Source organism: Homalodisca vitripennis, chromosome 4 (genome assembly GCF_021130785.1).
Source record: "Homalodisca vitripennis isolate AUS2020 chromosome 4, UT_GWSS_2.1, whole genome shotgun sequence".
NCBI classification, from domain to species: Eukaryota; Metazoa; Arthropoda; class Insecta; order Hemiptera; family Cicadellidae; genus Homalodisca; species Homalodisca vitripennis.
Genome location: NC_060210.1, coordinates 164,892,129 through 164,902,388, shown reverse-complemented (window position 1 = coordinate 164,902,388; position 10,260 = coordinate 164,892,129). Strand labels below are relative to the sequence as shown.

General features: G+C 32.3%; 1 long non-coding RNA gene across 1 annotated transcript; it reads left to right on the top strand.

The window, feature by feature from the left end:
- The first annotated feature begins 4,401 nt into the window (after window positions 1-4,401).
- Window positions 4,402-8,153, top strand: LOC124360524. Its single transcript, XR_006922247.1, has 2 exons — window positions 4,402-4,684; window positions 7,671-8,153. It is a non-coding gene; the product is annotated as an uncharacterized LOC124360524 (long non-coding RNA).
- The last annotated feature ends 2,107 nt before the right edge of the window (window positions 8,154-10,260 follow it).

Sequence of the window (10,260 nt, the reverse complement as noted above, 5' to 3'; positions counted from 1 at the left end):
TTTTTGTGCTATTTTAAGTTCAAGCCCAAATTAAAAACTAATGAAGATAAAGATGTACAATATTTACAGTGTGTGAAATATGACCAGAGATGTTGGCTTGTTTTTTTAGTTGGAAAAAAATACTTATTTAAGAAATATTCTCTTACAAAATTATAAGAAAATAATGTATTGTTTAAGACTTTAGAAAACACATTTAAGTAGCAAAACATTTTAAAACTATAAGGCTAAAAATGTATTTACCCAATTCATATTTACCATACAACATTGACAATATTTAAGGAATGAATAAAATGGATAATTTTCATTTATTAGCAGTTGAAAACAATACAGATAAAGTATGTGCTACAATAAAATTAATTATGAATTTTTCATTTTTACAAATTAAATTATGAAGAAGTTTGAGCTTTACAGCTATGATTTTACATACTGTAGGTACTCATTTGAAGTGTTTAAACACACTGTATGCCCATTGATTTTCTATTCCCACCAAAATGTGCTAGAAGCGTCATAATCATATTTACATATATACAGTATGATAAGAAACATTGGTATTTAATAAAAAGTGTTTAACAAACATTCTGCATGTTACATAATAATTAAAAATATGTGGTGAACCCTCTTCCCCATGAAACATGAGTGAATTGATTCAGTCTCCCTTTACCTCACCCCACTCAAGTCCTAAACATTTGTTCTCTATATCTTACTTGAATTTGGTGGAGTGCAATCTAGGAGTTTCGTTGTCAGTTCAGGAGTGCCTTTAATGCTCTCTGGTCCGTCTGGTTATCTGAAGATATGTAATTTCTTCTCTGTTACAATATCCCGTTTTACTATGTCTCAGCCAATCATGGGGTGAAAAAGCATTTAGTTTTGTAACAAGACATTGATTATTACTATAGGATAGGCTGAAATGAACAGTCTTCCCCATGCCTCAGTAAAAATAATATAAGATTAAATAATAATTTATTTTTATGGAACTGAAGGTGTTATGACCAAGAGAATGTATTTTATGCAGGTTCATGGTGTTTTATTCAGTGAATAAGTAAGGAAGAATGAAAGACATAAAACGCCCCCCTAGAAAAAAATGTATAACAGCAATCCAACTTGTAAAAAATACAGCAGTTAAATTATTTATTTCAAGTTAAGTTTATCTCATTTATTCCATATCCTCCTCCCTGTGTGGTGTGCTATTCAATCAGAGCTATCCCCCTAAAGGTAAGTCCGCTACAGGTTACAGTATATAAAACTCGAATCTGAAAATGTATGCAAAAAGATATGTCTTGTTATGTGCATTGCCTTAATGTGTAACAGTAAATATTTCATCAGATTGATTATCTACACAGACATTTTGTTCGAATCCACCTTGAGAATGAGGGCTTCATCTGAAGTAATTGTCGAGATCTCATACACTTATGCTCTCCTGTTTATGATTTCAAGCAAAATTATACTCTTGTCAGAGGATATGTTTTGTTAAGTGCATCACCTGTGAATGTGTAACAGAAAATCTTTTGTTCGGTTTAATACACAGATACATTGTGTCTGAGTCTGCCTTGAGAATGAAATGACATCGTTATCTTGTTTAATTCAACTGGGATCTCACACAATTACAATCTATTGTTTACAATCTATGATTTCAGTCAAAAAAGATAACTGCTCTTGTCAGAGCATTTTTTATTCTTCCCAGGTGGATCAAGAGGGGCGCCACGGCCCCTAAACTCTCCTTAATTCGCCGCTGTCTGCACATTTGATTTCCTGTTGGTTATTGATCTACATGCAGACCTACCTCAAAATGTAAAACTTTAATGGTAAGGAAAATGGTCACCCAATCTTCGCTATTCGCAAATTATTCAAAGTGCTTGTGTCTTGACACATAGAAAAATTCTTAATCTTATATTTAAATTTACTGGTCTTGGTTTTTACATATTTTAAATGATCACATATTGTTACAGTTTTTAAAATACTTAGCTCAAGGCTATAAGTATGTCTATTAAATTAAATCAATTTCTATGCAAAAAGCTTAATTATGTATTATTGTAACATAGTAACTATAATGTAGGGCATAATCAAATACATTTAAGTTGTAATAGTTAAGTATGGCTAATTGTGAAGCTATTTTACAATATTCAGGACATATGAAACGTTTAATAGCACTTCGCATTTTAAGAGACTTTAAACAGTAATTTTGTTACGTTTCAGTTTTTAAGTTTTAATTTGGCTATAATATAAAAACTGTAACAACAACTATGTTATTGGTAAATTTGTAAAGGATCTTATGAAATCTAAAGAGAATTTGACGCCTTCATTACTTAAGTGGCAATAAACTTCACAGCCTTGTTGCCACATTGCAGACTCCTAAGGTAAGGCGTTACAAAAGTTGTGCTTGTAGAATATTAATCATTTTAATTTATCGATACCGGTATTTGTATTTTTTAAGAAACAAGAATATGTTAGTTATATCTGTTTTCAAGCTACAGATACTCTAGGTTAGGCGTTATTAAATATAGTGGAGAACTAACCAACATTGTTATTTTATTAATAACTCCATATTATCTTAACATTAGTTTATTTAATTCATCCCTTCAAGAGAAAATGTACAATAATTGCCAAAACAAATTATTATTTGAGTGCCTATTGTTATTTTAAAATTGCTGTTAAAAAACTGTAGTTTTGATCATTTTTGTGTATGTAAGTGAAAATTGCATTTAGTGCAACTTTCTATCTAGAAACCTTCAGAAAATATATTCATAGTTTTATTTTAAATAAACTATTTATGTATCTTTCGACAATAATGACGAGTTATATACTCCTACAGTAACGGACATGTTTTTGGAGTGACAGTATTTAAAACATCTTTATTCATTGGCGAACTTATTCTGTCATTGATTAACGCTAAGTAACATGTTTACTGACAGTTTCTATACTCAAACTCTTCTTATTTTTTAATAAAATAAAAAATCTAAAAAAATGTTGAAATCATAATTTGATTTTTTATGTTCAAGTTGCCATTCAAAGAAGTACTGAAAGAATTCCACACACAATGAATTCAAGCCACACTATTTAACACTTTATTTTGAACGTATCACACCAATTTTTATCAAATTATCGTTTGTCAAAAATTTATATAATTGACATCTTTTCAATTGACACTATGCTATCCTGATTATTAGTTGTCACTGCTACGATTGATAGGCTGATTTGATGCAGTTATAAATAAAAAAAACACTTTTATTTTTAATGTCAATTGATATACGTATATTGTTTTGAAGCGTCGGGTAGTGATAAACCGGACTTTGTTATTTTATGTAGGTTCAATGTCCGGTTATAATGACATTGGAATTTTATGCATATTCTTAAAACTTCCGTTTAAGATATTATAATACACCTATTATAAAATTATTTGTTTAAAATATTAATAAAAATCAAAATTAAGATTCGTAAAAATGTGTAATGACAATTTGCTATACCGTATGTAATGATTTTAAATAGCCTAAGATGAGTGAGATATGTATTTACACAGAGCAATTTCACCCATCTTTATTTTATGAGCACCACTTTGTAAATAATAAAGATAAACTCTTTTTGAATGCAAAAGTAAAGAAATTCTATTGGGAAAAGTAGATCTCAAAGATGTTTACACAACGTTGTGGAATATACATCAATATTTTGAACGAAAAAATATTTTTAGGCATAAAAATCCAAACAATACAATTAAATCGAAAGAAGAAAACATCAGAAATGCGAGAGATTTATACCATTAATGTAATGCACAACTAAATTCACTACTTCTTGTATTATGATTGTGCGCATAATCTAATTAGTTTTGAATCAAAATCTTCAACAACGCCTTGACGAATCATACATTTTACAAGTAATTAATGAGCGCACTCTCAGCACAGTTAGAACATGCGGTGGCGCCGACATTTTATTGTGAAATTAGTGAGGCAAAAGCGATAGATAAGCCCGTGCTATTTTACTCTGCTGCAAGTTCTGCTCTCCTGATACTCAACACGTTTGTTTGTATTAAATCTCTTGACATTTGAATGAAATTTAATAATCGAGCACTCTGGTCGTGCTCCAAAAGATTAAAATTTATTTTTAATACAATAGTACTACTTTTACATACTGGAAATTTCTGCATACAGTTTTCTTTGCGTAATTTAAGGGTTTAAAATTGATAAAATTATAAAATGGACGTAAAGAACTTTATTGATGCAATCAATTATATTAGCCTTGTTGAAACAATCAAGACATTCAGTTTTGGTTGTTACGGTACTGTATTCATATTGTAAAATACTGTTAATCGTCCACTTGAACAAATGTAATTAAATACAAGTACGATTTTAGTATAGTGTTGAGTTATGTTGGAATGTCTCTGTACAGAACTGCGTAGTTAGAATATTCGTTAGTAATTCTAAACACAACAGTGTTATGAACTGGGAAGGTTGGCAGGGGGGGGAGTGAGACAGAGACAGACGGCTGGAATAGAACGAGGCCATGAGGGTTTCCGCCGCTGGCATGGACGAGTCTACCTGCTCATAGGAAAGGGGAGGGATCTTGACCGCCGCGCCGCGCTGTCCCGTCTCTCGAGTTGTTGAGCCTTGGAGACATTTTGAAGCGAACTCCTTTTGCTTGGTTGGAATACTGAATACTGGTCTGTTAGGAAGCAAGCTTGTTTCATCTATGAAATGTAATGTATAAATGCACTTTTCTTAGCTACTCGAACTGGTGACAATTGTTGTTACCTTTATATTTATAAAAGTTATTTGAACAAAATTAAATATAATTTTATGTGTTAAAATATCTTTAGTGGTCACTGTGAAAATTCATGGATCTGAATATATGGTGAAAAATAAACTAAAAATTTTTATTAAAAAAAAAAGAAATTACGTTTGCCATTTCAGTTTGTAACATTACGAAAATGGGTGGGTTTAAATAGCATACATTGTAAAATAATCTGACCTATTACTATTCTTTGCTTGAAGGTTATTTTTGACGATGGAAGGATTGTGAAGGAAACAGGATTTTCCGGACATTTGCCATCGTTCAGTGAAACAATAAATCAGTAACTATTACTATTCCATTACTATTACCGTATGTAGTAGGACTTATAGACATTTGAAAAACTATGTGTTATTATGACATAGGCCTACATAAACAGAAAAACCTACATTTTGTACTATTGTTGAACTCTACTTTTACCCTATTTATTACACAAATTCTACAATATTTACTTCCATCATACATCTAACTACATTTAGCTATCTGTTATTATATTGCCTAATTTCTAGAAGATTAAGCTATTGATGACGAGCTTTAGGTACTAGATCTTTATTTCCATGATAAATAATTAAAACAATTTTAGTTTATATATTGACAGTAGAGCAGTATATTGGGTGTATACCACAGTTTCATAGTGCAACGGGGTCTCAAAAAACATATTGCAGTGGAAATAGTCCGGTCGCTTCGCCCTTTCCGTATGCGCCTAATCACAGCTGAAGAATGTCCAGAGATGTTAACTGACCGGGTATGGATGGAACAAAGTTATTTCGATATTCCTTGTCTCTATCGAAGTTTTCATTTGAGGAACTTTTGGTATGGTATAGTATCATGAACACCTAATCGAGTCACTTCGTATTGGTCTAGTCATTTCGAGGTTGGATTAAAAGAACAAAGTTAGTATGTATGATAAAAGGATAGTTTGTATGTATGAATTTTTGTTTCCTGAGTTACTTAACATCCACACTGACCCCTTCGATAACGTGATAACTTGTAAAGATGTCTCGGTACGATCGCACTTGGGTTAAAGTGGAACTGGAAGCTGAATTTCAACAGCCTCGGAAAGGAAGCTCTTGCTAAACGTAAAATATTTCGAATCCATTGGCCACCGAGTTGTTAATTTAAGGTATAGTTTCAAAATATTCATTTTCAATTCCTTCACGGACTCTGTCGAAATAAGGAAGGCGATTGGAGAATTAGATCACCAGAAGGGACGCTTCGAACTGCTTAGTCTTCAAGCGTATTCTCTGTACAAGGAGGCGAGACTGTAACGTTGTTTGTCAGGATGTTAAAATGCTCATGACCACTCCAAACAGGAGAGGACTGGTTCTATTCTGCGCCTAGTATTTGTTATGTGTCAATAGTGAGTACCGCACGACTCATAAACTACTCCCATTAGGGTTTTGGGATACGATCATTTCTTGTCAAACGCTTCAGCAAGTCAGAGGTTCCTTCTTCGAACTTCCATAAAGATTGGTCTTCATTTTTCTGGACTCAGTGCCTACACAAACTTAGTATACAGCTCATATAAAGATTCCCAGAATGACGAAGTAAACAGTTCTGTTGTTCCTTAGCTACAATAATTGGCCCCACATTTTACTCTTGCTCATCGCACAAAATACATTGAAGTTTAGTCATTACAGATATATTCTAAGGATCTAAACCCCGACAGAAATGAAAAGTTGACTCACCACCGACGATTACGATTCCGATGAAAGCTTCGTCTTCATCCAGTGTATGTAACTTGCGTACAACTCCATCAATGTCCGTACATTCTTAAATGTGTTTAATACTTACATATTGATATAAAAACACAAAAAATGTGACGTATTTGCGCTTGGACTAACATAATAATATTGATTGCAGCCATATGGTAGGCCTTTTAGAAGTCTCCCATTCATGCTCAATAATGTTTTAGGTAATTCTAGTGAAAAGTAGAAACAAATTTAGACTGTGAAGGTACAATGGTATCCAGTTGACAAGCTGAGTCCAGCGCCAGCCTTACTTGCAGACACTAGCGCTATCTTCGCTAATGAACATGAACTCTCTCTCGACTATAACAAAAAAGTTAGTCATATTCCATCCTGTAGTATCGTATACTTTCTATACTAAAGTATAATTCAATGCCTATACGTGATCCTTGAAAATATGTACTTATTATATGGAAAGCATATATTTCAAGAGATGGTTTGACCTATGTTTTGCCTTCAACTTCCAACGGAGTGGGGATCACCTTGTTGATCCAAGATAGCGCTAGCGTCAGTAACCCTTTCTCGATACCTCAAGAAATTTGTAATAAATCTGTTCAAGCCTGATAGTTTTGAATATTCTCTCACTATATACATGCCACAAACATACAACGATCACACACAAATAACGTCACTGCGTTATTTTCTCTAGTTCAACCATCACAATACCTGTTAGTAGTAAAATTATGATTTGACACAATTCAATTCTCGAATCTAATACATAGCCTACCATTGATTTACTTCCCCATAAAATAACGCTGAGCAGCAAAACGAATCAAACTCTGGAATTTCCCTAAAACAATTTATGTTAATTCACACCATACATAACTCACACGAACTAGGCGAATCTTCATATAAACTAATGCATTCGTCATGTATATTGTATTTATTTAATCACTATTATAATAAATTCAACACTGTAGATCTAAAAAGATGTTTGGTTTTGTTATGTACAATGGTGAACTCTTGATACACATTGTTTATTTTTGATTATTTTATGTCCTATTATACTTGTACTACCTACTATATTTTCATCGAACTAATTCGTATTTTGGTGCTGAAAAAGTCAATATAAATAATAGCTTTAGCCTTTCAAACGAGCAATGATTGTTCGAACATGCAATGATGTAATGACTGATGCACAAATAGGTATTGAACTTGAACAAGGACAACGGACAGGTCCACGTTGCAGTAGAAGGGGAGTAAGCTTGTAAGCTACCGTCAGGGGCGCGGCGTTGCCAGCTGGTGCGGGGCGACCTTTGTTTTATCCTCCCCACACACCCAGACGTCGCAGTGTTGCCAGATATCGTGGCGCCTCGCTTCACGAAACGGCTCACTGCGACTGCAGCGGCCACATTGTCGTTCTCTTTGTGAGGGGTCTGGCTGGAGTACACTGAATCGACCTGGTAGCGCAGTGACGACGACCGCTGACTGGTCTTGACTTGTCTTCGACAAATTATTAATCCATGTCTGTACTTGGCGTAACGAACAACGGCATGTAACGTAAAATACAATTACACTATAAAATTTTATGTCAATGTTGTATTTAAATTCATTATTACATTGTATGTATCTCGTATCAAAGTAATTAAGAATTACGTTATTGTTGAGCATTTATACACTTATAGTGGATGTGTAGTCTACTTTATTTTATCCTAGACACTATAACATTTACATTGTCAGGAAAGCATTTTAAAATTATACAAAACATTTTCTTTTACATTTTTACTAAGGGAAAAAATAATTTTCATATGAACAAAAAACAAAACAAAAGTACAAAATAATACATTGTGTGTTGTTTTTGCTTTTTTTAAATACAAAATAATTTAAAAGCAATTATTTTGTGTCAGTTTGGCTTTCGAATTTCTACAGAAAAACTGTAGAGGTTTCAAACAAAGAGTTTATATGCCAGTCAAAATATTGTAACAAAATTTAACTTTATGCAATTGAAAATACTTTTCAACTCAAACTTAAACTATACACAGTTTTTTAAAATACATCAAAAGTTCTTTGTCACAGTATTTGCAAAGTTGGACAAAAGTATTGGTTTTCGACGAGTTTAAGATAAATATCTGGAATAAATGTAGGTAATATAAAAGAATAGGTATACAAATATAATTTCTAAATGATTCCAATAAAGCCAAGTTCAGAATTTAGAAACCACTTAATATTTAGAAGCCACTTAATGTTAATTAATAACTTCTTATTGGCCGTAAAATCTCATCTTTGAACAATATGTTACAAAGAAAGTCATAGAGTAATTATTTTTATCGAAATTAATACATGTATATTTAACCTGCCAACCAGTAAGTAAAGAGTTGTTATATCTTCAGTGTTGTATAAAATAACCTTCGGAATAAATAATGCTTCTTCTGTTTATTTTGAGATGACACATGAAATCTACTTTTCTTCCGACTATGCCGGAAAGTATATTTCAAAGTTGAATATGTATCGTAAGTTATTACTATATTTATTGAAGTAATAGATGGGAAATGCATAAAATAGAATGTTAAAGTAAATACAACTTATCAATCAGCATTCCGCCCATTCATCAAGGTAACCTGTTGTAGTTATTAGCACGGGCGCTTCCGCGTTGTGTGGGGAGGGGGACAAACAGGATCTGTCCCTCCCCAGGAGCATATTTTAAAATAATCGATCGCCAGACTATTTTCGACTAAAAGTAACATTTAGGTCGGAACTTTCATATCGATCAGCCATCTTTGAACGGCTGTCATTTTTGACTCGGTTATCCGTTTGAGGTCGGGTTTGCGGCTCTGTACTCTACTAATAAAGACCTTTTATTTGATATGCATATCGACCTATGCTTACATTTAAGATTTTCTTCTGACTCCATAACAAGTATATAAATTCAAACTCTATTAGTATGTTTTAATTTACGAAATACAAGGCACACATATAATAATTTTATTATTTTCAAATCCCCAAATATTTTAATTTCATTGCCACGCAGCAACTACGAAAGTTATATATTATAATAATAAACCTTTGAACACTTTTGATATTTTTTTTTATTTCGTACGATGTACATTTCAAATTCTGTGAATTCATCTTCAGGTACATGTTTATCGTACGAAATAATATATATATATATATATATATATATATATATATATATATATATATATATATAATTTCAATAAACATTGAATCACAAAAAGTACTTGCTCCGCCGGGAGTCGAACCCGGATCTCACACTTGCCGGGTGAATGTGCTACCATTACACCACAGAGCGCCCACTTTTTCCGATTCAATTATTTTGTATTTGACCGTATTTGTCACATATGCGTTTAAATAAGCAAACTAACATATGATCGGAAGACCAAATACCTGTCAAACGACTTTTATTTACATTAAACTGTATAAATGGCAATAGCCTTATTTAATTTCAATAAACATTTTAATATATATATATATATATATATATATATATATATATATATATATATATATATACATAGGCTATATATGATTTCGTGACAGATACGGCCAAGTACAAAATAATTGAATCGGAAAAAGTAAGAGCTCTGTGGTGTAATGGTAGCACATTCACCCGGCAAGTGAGAGTTCCGGGTTCGACTCCCGGCGGAGCAAGTACTTTTCATCATTCAATGTTTATTGATATATATATATATATATATATATATATATATATATATATATATATATATATATATATATATCTCAAAAGCGTTAAAGGTTTATTATTATATTAAATTTC